The sequence below is a fragment of the Sceloporus occidentalis genome, unplaced genomic scaffold, assembly GCF_023333645.1.
Source record: "Sceloporus occidentalis isolate IW3139 unplaced genomic scaffold, rSceOcc1.0.p SCAF_4, whole genome shotgun sequence".
Taxonomy (NCBI): domain Eukaryota; kingdom Metazoa; phylum Chordata; class Lepidosauria; order Squamata; family Phrynosomatidae; genus Sceloporus; species Sceloporus occidentalis.
In genome coordinates, this window is record NW_028316984.1 from 10,185,001 (window position 1) to 10,197,969 (window position 12,969).

The 12,969-nt window shown below is 44.1% G+C and overlaps 1 protein-coding gene across 2 annotated transcripts in view; it reads left to right on the forward strand.

Annotated features, from left to right (window-relative positions):
- Window positions 1-930, forward strand: part of MEIS1 (Meis homeobox 1) — a 181,345-nt gene extending 180,415 nt beyond the window's left edge. For both annotated transcript variants that reach the window (XM_089519207.1, XM_089519208.1), the window contains one exon: window positions 1-930. This exon is cut by the window's left edge and continues 1,015 nt beyond it. The gene's annotated coding sequence lies outside the window, so the exon portion shown is untranslated.
- Window positions 931-12,969: the final 12,039 nt, after the last annotated feature.

Here is a 12,969-nt window from a genome sequence, read left to right on the forward strand (position 1 = left end):
GTATTTGAACCTAATTGTCACATCAGAGCATCATTGTTCCCATTCAGCAGCAGCAACCACCTACATCACTTCCTGTTTTATGCCGCTCAAGACATGAACTGAAGAGTTATTTTTACTATGTTGACTTATTTTTGGGCAAAGCATCAGTCATGCATTTTTCCATAGTCCCATCTTGGAGCATATATGTATACATTGTAAATAAATTTTGTGCAAAAAGGACTGGAAAAAATGAACTGTATTATTGCTTTTTTTTTTGTAAAAGTAGCAGTTTTTTGGTATGAGTTGGCATGCATCCAGATTTACTAAGTGGGGATAAGCTAATTATACTTTTGTTGTGGTTAAACAAATGCTTGTCGATAGCCTTTTTCTATCAAGAAACCAAGGAGCTAATTATTATTATTAATAATCATTGCACATGGAGTCTTAGAGTTTCTGATCGAAACTGTTTGGATTGTACAATAACTCAAAGCCAGTTGTAGTAGTTTGAGTGCAGTAATGAAATCTGAATCTAAAATAAAAGCAAATTATTTTTTGTCATGCTGGCTCAACTGCTTGAAAAATTTCTTTTACAGCCCCCAGCTTCAAAACCTGTAGCGATTTTATAGAAATATGCCAATCTTTCTCTTGAAATAATTAAATTTTAGCCCCAGGCAACCTTATTAATACTTCTTTCTATAGTAAGTTATTCTGTGTTGCCCTCTGCTAGTGTTGTCCCCCTGTTTATTTGCAGGGCGGTAACTGAATTTCAAATTCAAAATCAAATTTTAAAGATTGCAAGACAAAAACTGCATGGATGGGATTTAAAATGCAGGATGTTAAATGGCACGCAGGTAACTCCTTGAATTAAATTGCTGTAGGAAGCTAATTTAAAAAAACAACTTTGTTTTTCAAATTAGACTACTGTAAGGATGAAGCACTTTAAAAAAAATCCTTCCTATATCTGAATATGCATACAGTTGTACATTATCTACTTGTATTAAAAAGATGACAAACTTTTTGAAAACTGAATGCTCCTAACTAAACCCCACACTGTGGTTGACTCTAGGTCATTGCAGAACTATAGTTTTTGCACGGCAGCCAACATGTTTAGATGATACTACTTTCAAACTTTTTTTTTTCTAAATAAAGCCACAGCTGTTTAAAAATGTTTCCTAAGGGCGCGAAAAATATACAAACTTTTTAGCAAAGGGAGATTTGTTTTAAAAAACAGTTTTAAAAGATACCGAGTGAAAGATACCAACAAAAGAGTTCAATGGCAGGCGGCATTCAAATGACGTGTCACTCCCTAAGCCTGCCCTGAACAATTTCTTGTTTTGGTTGAAAAGAGGGACCGGTTGCTTTGTAAGGTTACTAGACAAAGATTGATGGGATTTACCTGCTGTTGAAGAATTTTGCTTCTCACCTTTTGTTTGCTGGTAAAAGACTGAGGATGCTTCCAGTATTGGATTTTCATATGCGAGATGCACGGACAAAAGTTTGACTAGAAGGCCAGCCATAATCTAGAAACCATACTCCTAATTTGAATGAGTGATGAAGGAAAACACTTGGCACATGCACCACAGCACTGGCTCTGGGTCTTCCAGGAACTGAGCTCTAGTGCTAAATGGCACATGGAGCAGAGTGGTGCCATTTTTCCTGAGTACAATGCTCCACATTCCTTGGGGTTAGGGACACAGGACCCCCATGAAAATGAAAAACCACAATTTGTTTTTAAAAGTTTTAAAAAAAACTCTAGGAATCTCTAGGTCAGTGGTTTTCAGCTTTTGGCCCTCCAGATGTTTTGGACTTCAGTTCCCATAATTCCTGACTATTGGCCAAGTTGGCTGAGGCATCTGGGATCTGAAAGTCCAAAACAAATGGAGGACCAAAGGATGAGAACCACTGCTCTAGGTGCTCCAGAGCAACTCTGTGGTCAACATCTGGAGGAACCACACAATTGTACTGGAGAACCTACAAATGCCTAGAGAAGTGTTCTGTCTAGGAACCTCCCATCCAACTTCTGGCGGATGTTGGCTGCAGAGTCACGCTGGAGGAGCTAGAGATTCCTAGAAAGAACAGATTAACCAAATACGTGAATGATCAAATCCACAAAGATCAATGTGGAGGGATGACTGTACTACTAAAAAAAACTCCAGGGTAGGTTGGTCTTTGGGTCGCCATAAGTCGGAAGCGACTTGAAGGCATCCAACAATAAAAACCATCACCCCCTTCACAGAGCAGTTGTGACTGAAGCCTTAGCGGGCTCTCGTAAATAGCAATAGCAAATACATTTCTATACATTTTATATTTTATACATTTCCTAAACACACCCCTCATTACATGGAGAGATCTTGTAGCACCTTTGAGATTCACTGAAAGAAAGATGTTGACAGCTTGAGCTTTCATAGGCCTCAATCCACTTCCCCAGAACAACGCATCTGAGGAAGCAGACTTTAGGAAAGCTCACGCTGCTGACGTCTGTCTTTCGGTGAGCCTCAAGATCTCTCTACATTCTGGTTCTACAGACTAGCATGGCTAGATCTTTGAATTCTACATTTTATCCTTTTCGGAAGGATGTGGTGTTTGAAGCCTGCATGACTTTACTAGCAGTTAATGACATTTTGTTTACTTTCTCCATTAATAAACAAAACACCCTAGCTATGAGTGTCTATGTGTGTAGCACATCTGTTTGGGTCACAATGCCACGATCCAGTAATGTCTCCTGCTCCAGGGAAGGCGGCATCCATGAGGCTGCCCAACAAAGGCCAATGCTTGCCCCCAGGGCCATAGAGAGGGAAGTGTGGCTAGCTAGGCAGAGGCCAGCTAGCCAGCCAGGCAATGCAAGGAAAGAGAAAAGGAGGAAACGGGGCCTTTCTTCCCCTCCTCCTTTGGCCCAAAGCAGTGGTCCCCAAACTGTGCTCCTTAAATGATTTTGGACTTCAGCTCCCAGAATCCCAGAGCATTGGCCAACATGGCTGAGGAGACTTCTGGGAGCTAAAGTCCAAAATCTCTTAATAAAGGGCACAGTTTGGGGAAACCACTAGCCCAAAGGGATGCTCCTTACTGTCCAACTTGGTATGAGGCCTAGCCATCTAACCTGGTTCATGTCTTCACTAGGGAGGAATGCTTAGCAGTACGTTTGTGTAGACCAGATCTAAAGTGCTTTTATATATATTCCGTTTTTTTGTGAAAACAATCCAAACAGATTATAACATTTAAAAACATCCTACATACAATAGTATATATACCATCTCCCCGCCTTAAAAAAGGAAAATCACTCCTTGAATCCTTTTTTTAAAATTCTTCAAACCAACCATTTCTTTTCTTTTTATATACCACTTTGTATACCCCTTTTTACTCTTTGTATACCACTTTTAAGGCTGGGAGGAGAAACCCCCCCGCAAAAAGAAAATCTTCCTTCCCTTCCCTTCCCTTCTTAATAATGTGTATTATTTTGTACATTTCAGTTGTCTTTTTTTTTTTTTGTAAGAATAAATGGGAAAATGCCTCAAAAACCAAAGCAAGGCCTCTTCCTAGTCAACAACAACAGCAACAATTTATTTCAGTCATTATATGAAAATAATAATAATAATAATAATAATAATAATAATAATTTATTTATATTTCCTGCCTCTCCCTGCGGATTGAGGTTGGATTGCATCCAGTAAAATGCATACAAGATATATATATTGCAGTTATTAAAACAAGAAACCAAATTAATCTGTGTCATCTAACATCAATTGTTACTAACCCTCTGGAGACATGTTTTACACATAAGGTAGCAAATTTTGGCTACTTTAAGTATACTTTAAGTTTGGTTCTGACTGTCCAACAGATAGTATAAATAAATAATAAAAAAACTATCAGTGTGTCCCGGAAATTTAATTAAAAGAAGGGCTAAAAGTGTTAAAAGAAAATACAAAGGTATTTATTTATTTATTTATTTATTTATTTATTTATTTGTACCCCGCTCTTTGGCCAAAAGGCTATCAGAGCGGCTTACAAATTGTTAATTAGACATTTTAAAATAATTATAAATAATTGTAAATATATTTAAAAACATTTAAAAATTTTAAAATTTTTAAAAAATATTTAAAATATTTTAAAATATTTAAAAGTGCGTGAGCTGTAGTTTTCTATTGCACCAGTATCATCACTATCCTGAGATACTGAATCAGCCGTAATTATATTATAACACATTAATGAACAGTATGCTTTGGAGTGTGTTTTTCTTTCTTTCTTTCTTTCTTTCTTTCTTTCTTTTCCTTCCTTCCTTCCTTTTTTCCTTCCTTCTCTCTCTCCCTCTCTCTCCTTGTTTTGTTGTTTGGGGATTGTTCCTCGCATGATGTTCGAGGGCTTTTTCCAGGCCAAGGGAAAGAGAAGTAAACGGGTTACAAATGGGGAATTATCCCTCGTTTAGCATTAAAATTCATTTAGGTAAAATTGCCACAAACATTTAAATGGAGAGATTAGTTCCCCCTCACGCCTTATTGCACTCTCTCAATGGCTCGGCTAAGAAGGTTTGCCACGTTGGGAATGCCGCCTGGCTGGCCTGGCTGGCTGTTTCCTAGCTACTACCTCCATTCAAAGCAAAGGCAAGGGGGAGGTTATGGGGGGGGGGCAGTCCCCACGTATATATATATATGTTCTATCTTTTCCTCTTTGCTTTTGGCAGCCCCAGTGCAATTCATCTACTTGGATCTGCTTTAAGTAAATGAGAAAAGAAAAGAAACTGGAGGCTCTCCATCTTTAAAGATCTGAAGGCAAGGCTCTACTGCTGCTGCTGCTGTGATGGACTTTTCTCTCTCTTTCTCTGTCTCTCTCTCTCTCTCCATCTCTCTCTCCTCCTTTCCTGCTGCCCGGGAAACCAAGTTTTTTGTTGTTGTTGTGTGTGTGTCTGTATTGGATTCTGCACAAAGGAATCCCAAGATCCCAAACTCGCAAAAAAGTGATTCCTTTATGAGGGGCAACCCAAATGCACCATAGAGAGGAGGCAGGCTTCTTCCTCAGGCAAAAGTGTTAACAATTATACATTTGTGTAAGGTTTGGAAGCACGGCTGGCTCTCGGCATTTTGCCACCCTAGGCGAGAAATATTTTGGCACCCCCTGTCACCTTTCAATAATTATTTTCAGCCCTCGATTTCCGCTGTTTTGTTTGTTAAAGCTTAGGTTCCAATCGCATATCATAGTATTGAGAATTAGTCAAAAAGCCACATAGGTTTTTACAGGTTAAAGCCTTTTTTTTATTGCTGTGACATTTGGAATGGAGTTTCAATAAAAAAAACACAGGAGTTTATCACACGGGAGGAATTCCTCTTAATTTTGAATGAAAAGAAAGTGGGGCCAGTACACATTCATGTGAATTCGCTAGTTCAGTGAATTTACGTGAATTTGAATTGCGTTCAAACTAACTTCCCATTGCCTGAAAATAGCTTGCCATTTCCCAAAATTGCATGTGATCACCTCTCACGCAATAACGTGAAACCCCATGATTGCATTCAGACTGACTTCCCATTGCCCAAAATTGCATGTGATAGTCTATCACGCAATAACGTTAAACCCCATGATTATGTTCGGATTGCCTTTGGATTATACTTCCAATTTCCCTTGTCTGATAACGTCCACAGAAACACAGGAAAATAGTGTTTTTAATGTTGGCCCTACATTGAGCTGCCCTAGGCGGCTGCCTAGTTTGCCTATATGGATGAGCCGGCTCTGTTTGGAAGATCCACTGGCTTCGTCTCAGGCAAAACTGTTAAACAGCATTCATTGGTTCAAGCTTTGGGAGCTCCACTGGCTTCTTTCTGAGGCAAAGGTGTTAAAAATCATAGCAGAGGGAGGAAATGATGGGGATGTTAGAAGCCACAATTTTTCCTTCCTGTCTGGTTTTGTATCACTTCCCTCCTTTGATTTCTCCTCCTGTATGATTATGATGGCCATGATTATTTTTCCCCTCTCCTGTATGATTTTTAACACTTTTGTCCGAGGATGAAGCCAGTGGAGCTCCAAAGCTTGCACTGATGTATGATTTTAACACCTTTGCCTGAGGATGAAGCCAGTGGAGGTCCCAAATCTTGCACCAACGTATGATTTTTAACAATTTTGTCTGATAAAAAAAGCCAATGGAGCTTCTAAAACTTGCACCAGTGCATGGTTTTTAACAGTTTTGCCTGAGAGAGCAAAAAACAGTGGATCTTCTAAACCTTACACAAATGTATGATTTTAAAGACTTTTGCCTGGGGAAGAAGCCTGTGGAGCTCCAAAGCTTGCACTGATGGGGAAGTTGGGGTTTGGTGGGGATGGCTATCTTCCTCCCCCTCCTCCTCTTGTCTTTTCCCCCTCCTGCCTGATTCCTGGAGGGAAGTACTAAAGGCTGGACTGCCTGTCCTCCAAAACCTGGGGAGGGCTTCATATCTTGGAAGGGCTCTCTCCTCCTCCTCCTCCTCCTCCTTTGGTTTTGCTTGCCTTTTTCTCTGGCTGCCAGAGGAGGAACATCAGCTTCGACTGCCACCTTTCGGGGGTTTGATAAAACGACGCGATCAGGAGGAAGAAGGGGTCCCCCCCCCCTCTGTTTCTTTCTTTCTCTCTCTCTTGCTAATCTGAGATCCCACTTGGGTTGAGTTTTGGGGGGGGAGGGAGGCAATATTTGGTGGGAGAGTAAGGATGGAGCTGTGCTTGCCAATGGGTGATGCCTTGGACTGAGAGAGAGAGAGAGTTTGGGAGATGTTTTGCAGAAGAAGAAGATAGAAGATGAAGGAGATGAAGGAGAAGGGATGCAGGTGGGAGCTCTTTGGGATGGGGCTCCCTTGATCCTGTCTTGGGCTGCATCCCCACTGGAGAAATAACCCAGTTTGGCACTGCTTTAACTGCCCCCCTGAGAGGCGAACCTCTCCTGGGCTTTTCTCGGCCAGATGTGCTCAGAGGCTGAGAGAGTGTGACTTGCCCAAGGTCCCCCAGCTGGGAATCCAACCCTGGTCTCCAGATCCAAACAAAAATCCACCAGCGATACCTTTAGTGGCCAACCGAAATGCACAATATACTTGTTGCAAGCTTTCAAAGCTCCAAGGGCTTCTTCATCAGGCAAGATGCTACAAACCAAACAGGAGGAGAATTGGAGATGTTAGTTGGATGGCTGCATGCTGTTTCAGTCCTTAGTAAAGATGTTAGGATGAGGAGGATATCTTTTGTGCAGGTTCCTTCTGGCCATGCGGCAACAGGGAAATTTACAAAGTCTAGGGAATGGAAACTAGATGTAACTTGGGATTGTTAAAGTGAGAAAGGTCTAAGAGCTGGGGAGGCTGAGAGAGTGTGACTTGGCCACAGGTTTCATGCTCAGGCTGGGAGAAGCCAACCCTGGTCTCCGCAAGTCGGCTTCCCAGCTCAGTCGTGAAACCTCTGGGCAAAGTCACACTCTCTCAGCCTCCTCAGGGGAAGGTCAGGGCAAACCCCCTCGGAACAAAATCTGGCCAAGACGACAACAACAATAATAATTTGATTTATTTATATTCCGCCTTTTCCCATTGGGAATCAAGGCGGATTACAGCAATCCAGGGTCGGGTCTCCTTAGGGTTGCCCGAAGTCAGAAACCACTTGCAAGCACACAGCAACAACAAAAATACAAACAGATTTGTATTTCTACATGCTTCAGGTTGAAGTTCTTGTGATGTTAGATATTTGGGGAGGAAGGAAAAAGACACAGGGAGGGGATTAATGCCCACCCATCCCCAGATTGAGCCCCAACAGCCCCCTATTTGTTTAATTTGCAGGATGATTTGTTTGTTTGCTTGTTTGTTTTGCTTTCTGTTCAGAGGGAAGGAAGAGAGAGTGACCAGATGTCCTCACCTCAAAGGAGGACCAAGCAGCTCCAAATGTAAGGTCTAAGGAAAAATGTAGGACATGGCCAAAGGAAAGCCACCAAACAGTGCTACCTCTATTGACGAAGAGGCACAATCTACTTGTTGCAAGCTTTCGAAGCTCCAGGGGCTTCTTCATCAGACAAGATGTTACAAACCAAACAGGAGAAGAGAAAAAGAAACAATCGGAGATGTTAGATGCCTGCCTGTTGTTTCAGTCCTTAGTAAAGATGGTATGATGGGGAAGGATATCTTTTGTGCAGGCAGGACTTTTGTGAGACATGGAGCCTTCTGTTTCAGAGAGATCTAGTGCTCCAAGGAGCTGCAATCCCCTGGATTCCCTCGCACTCAGCCAGCGAGTTTTAGCCGCTTCAAAAGTCGGAAAGGCTGATGGTGGAAGGCGAGGAGGCTTTTTCCTCCCTTCCTCTCTTCCCTCTTTTCTTCGTGGGGGGGATAAAGGCAAGAGAGGAGGCCAAATCTATGCAAATCCATGTCCCACGTCTAAGGAAAAGGTGCCATTTTAAGCCCCAAGGGTGCAGCAAGGGTGCTCCAATGCATCTGAGGAAGTGGACTTACATCTAGGAAAGCTCCTGATGCCCACTTCTTTCTTTCAGTGAGTCCCAAAGGGGCTACAAGATCTCTCTACATTATTATTATCATATCCAACTGCATCTGAGGAAGTACACTTAATTCTAGGAAAGCTCCTGCTGCCCATTTCTTTCTTTCAGATAGTTGCAAAGGTGCTGCAGGATCTTCCTACGTGTTTAAAATGCAGCTTGGATTAGAAGAAAAGAAAGGGATTAGGTCTGTCCCTGGCTTTCCACTCCACAAAGTGCATCTGAGGAAGTAGACTGAAGTCTGCAAAAGCTCCTGCTGCCAATTTCTTTCTTTCGATGAGTCTCAAAGGGGCTACAAGGTCTCTCTACGTACTGAGTCTGCAGACTAACATGGCTATATCTTTGAATAATAATAACAACAACAATAATAATATGCATCTGAAGAAGTCCGAATCTGAATCTGAAACCTAGGAAAGGCTGCCAACTTTTTTCTTTGCGTTAGTCTCAAAAGTGCTACAAGATCCGATGCTGAAATGAATGAATTGGGGGCAGTGGGGATGCCCCAGGGGGGTTAGAGAATCAATCGCCTTTTTGTGTTCACACACACACACACACACACACACATTTATGAAAGATACTGAAATATGAAACATATGCTTACATATCCAGGCTTACTTTCCCACTTCCACACTCACCGACAAATCGCAAAAAACACCCTTCTTGCAAAGGGTTCAACGCTTTCGGGTTTTTGTTGTGTCTGTATGTTTTTGTTTTTGTTTTGTTTTGTTTCTTTGCGTAACTGGAGGCTTTCCAGGTGAAACTGTTGTTGTGCGCTGCAAAAGGAAACCTGTCGGGCTGCACAAGGCGGAGGAGATCCACGTAAAGCCGTAAATAACGTAGTCAATAAAGCCAGCCGTTCTTCCAGGCGGCTCAGTTTCGGTAGGAAGCCCTGCACAACTACTAAGAGGTGGTTCCTGGGTGTTGTTGTCTTTACTCCCCGATCCTTAAACTCCTTGGCAACTTAATATGGGGGAAACCTAGGGTGGGTGCAACTGAGAGTAAAAGGTGGGCTTTTGCTTTCCATCGAGGTTAGGAAGAGAAGAAGATGCCGTCTGGGGAAAGAAAACGCATTTGTTTGGCGAAGATGAGTTCTGGATTTTTGTTTTCTGGGCCCCGGTGCGAATCACCTTGAAGTAGACCAAAGCCTAGGAATGCGCCTGCTGCCAACTTCTTTCTTTCAGTTAATCTCAAAGATGCTACAAGATCTCTTTACCTATTGATAAAAAAAAGGCTAACAGGGATCATTGGGATGATAAAAGGTGAGCCGTTGATTTGAGTGTTGATGCTGGAGATCGGGGTTCGAATCCCGACTCCGCCATGAAACCCTTGGGCAAGTCCCACTCTCTCAGCCTCAGAGGAAGGCAAAGGCAAACCCCCCTCTCTGACCCAATCTTGGCCAAGACAACCCTGTGATGGATTCTCCTTAGGGTCGCGACTTGAAGGCATGCAACAACTGCAACAACAGCTACAACCACACAGTCTGAATCTTTTGGTCTCAGGAGCGTGATGCTTTTGTTGGGCTTCCTCGGATAGCTCTCTGGAAGGAAGGAGGCTGAAGCCTAGGGAAGCTCCTGCTGCCAACTTCTTTCTTTCAGTGAGTCTTAAAGGGGCTGCAAGGTCTCTCTACAGACTGATCCTACAGAGTAACACATATCTTATAATAATAATAATAATAATAATAATAATAATAATGATATGCATTTGAGGAAGTAGACTTAAGCCTATGAAAGTTCCTGCTGCCAATTTCTTTCTTTCAGTGAGTTTCAAAGGGGCTACAAGATCTCTCTCTACATCATAATCATCATAATTATCATCATTATCAACTGCATCTGAGGAAGTAGGCTGAAATCTAGGAATGCTCATGCCCCCAACTTCTTTCTTCCAGTTAGTCTCAAAGAGGCTACAAGGGACCTCTACATACAAAGCCCCTGTAACACCTTTTTCTATGCATCTGAGGAATTAGGAAAGTTCCTGCTACCAACGTCTTTCTTCCAGTGAGTCTCAAAGGGGCGGCAAGATCTCTCTACAGACTGATCCTACAGAGGAACACGGCTATATCTTTGAATTCTCTCTCTTGATCAACTCCTAAGCAGTCAGAGGCTGGGTATTTTCTGCAGCGGGCATCTAGACAATCTTCCAAGGCTGTGTGCCCTCACGAAACGCCTGGGAGGCAGCGGTTTCTCAAAGCCCAAAGTAACTCTTTGGAAGAAAAGGAAGGCAGGGAGGGAAGGAGGGAAGGGGGGAAGAAGGCGAGCGAAAGGCAAAAGAAAGGGCTGCTGCTCATCTCTTTCTCTCTTTCTCACCCCCCCCCCCTTTGGTGCCATTTTGGATGTCATCTGTTTCCTTGGTGACTGTGTTCAGCCCCCCCCCCCAAAGCCCCTGGGCTCCGGGCTTGTTGGGAAGAAAGGGGGGGAGCAGCCTGCTATTTCTGCACCGTCATTTATCACTGTCAGGGCATAATGATTCCCCTTGCAGCTCCTTATTGATGTTTGTAATTGCATTATCTCATCAAGGGGAGGGCCGGGAGGGGGATCAATGGGAGCAGGCCAAAGGAGGACCCACGCCACACACAACACACGCAGATGGAGATATATGCACACACATGCACACAAGACACCAACAGAGTTACATCCAGGGGATGGGCTTTGGGGGTCCCCGATCCTCTAGGGCTGTGATCCCTTCCATTCTCTTTCTCTTTCAGGACTGACTTTTCACCAAAGGAGGGATCCCACTCCCAACTGGGCAGAGGGAAGTTGCCAACCAGTGCCAGCCATGCCCCCCACTTTCCCTTCTCTTCTTTCACGGCCCCCTTTAGTCTCCCTCCTCCCCCTTTTGATGGATGGAGCCGCGCAGGGCAAGGGACAAAGGCTCTCTCTGGAAGCACTTAGCCCTCCAGTTCAACCCCACTTTTCTCTCCATCCCTTCGCACCCTCCTCCCTCGAAGGAAAGGGGGCTGGGAAGCCAGGCTGCTCAGCTCCAGCTTCCTCAGGAGAGATGGTCACTCCCTCTGAAGGAGAGGACTCGCTCCTCTCGCCCTTGGCTTGCTTACCCTGCACAGAAAGAAACAAGAGAGGCAGCAGCAGCATCTATATCTATATCTATAAGTTCTGGACAGCTGCAGTGGATCTGCGCAGTTAGGGAGCGGGGACTGTAGCCACCAAAAAATTCAAGTGTGTATGTGAGAGAGAAAGAAACATACAAAGGATGGTGTGTGTTTGTGTGTGTGTGTGTGTGAGAGAGAGAGAGAGAGAGAGAGAGAGACAGAGACAGAGAGATAGAGGAATTTAACCCTCCGATCCAGACAAGTCCATTCACTGGACACCGCTAGTTTCTTCTGTCTTTTAGGCTTCTGTCCAAAGTCTACCCAAGGGTCCGGACTCTCTTTGGTTCATTTTAGCCACAGCCAAGGAAGAAGAAGAAGAAATACCCAGCCAGGTTCAAGGCAGGATTTGAGGAAATTCCACCTATTTGATTATTCCTCCTCCTCCTCCTCTCTCTCTCTTTCTTTTTTCCCCTTGGACAGGAGGGGAGTGTGAAGTTCATCATCCCCTTCTCATCCCTTCTCCAGAGGTCCAGTTCTGGGAAATCCTGGACGAGGCACAGCTTTTTCCCTTCCCTTCCCTTCCCTTCCCTTCCCTTCCCTTCCCTTCCCTTCCCTTCCCTTCCCTTCCCTTCCCTTCCCTTCCCTTCCTTTTTATTTCCTTTGCTTTGCTTTCCTTTCCTTCAGAAAGCGGGCGTTTCCCCCGTTGCCAAAGGCGAAGTGCCTGTTTGAAGCCCCTCTGTGAGCCCGGGGTGCCCCTGTTGGGTCTCCCTGGGTCTTTTGATGGGTGGAGGGGGGGTCCCAGCCCAAACTGGGGTGTTTCCCCACCAACGGGAAGTTCAAGGCAAGCCAGGAACCCACCTCCAAATAAAGGAGGGCTGAGATCGGGGTGTAGGAAAGATGGAAATGGAGGTGCTCTACAGTCTAAAAGTCAGGCATATTTCCCCGCCAGGGAGTGGGGCAATTGGGGTCGCCAGACAAGCCCCCAGCTCCCTTGGCAGCTCAACATCCTTGAAAGGCATAATAAAGGGTTCCTTATAGGACCTGCCTTCACCTCCCTCCGGTCCCTTTAAAGCCCCAGAGCCTTGAAACCCAAAGTCGCACCCAGAGAGACCCGTTTTCTCCGCCCGATTGCCGGCAGAAAGAGCCTCCCGACTTCCACGCGTTTGTAGTTTCTATCTCTTTTGTGTTTTATTAAAACAGAATGAATAAAAATAAGTGAAATCAATCAATCTGTATGAATGATCCTGTAGGAGTATAAAAGGGTTCTGGAGGAAAAGATGAGGCTGGACAGTTCTTCTGGGAAAAGATGCCGCCGAAGAGTGATTCTTTTACCCTCGATGGTCATTTTCTTCTTGTTGTTGCGTGCCTTTTGGAATCGTTTCTGACTTATGGCGAATTTAAGGCAAAGCTATCCTGGGGTTTTTACTTGGCAAGTTTCTTCCGAGGGGAGGCTGAGAGAGTGTGACTTGACCACGAC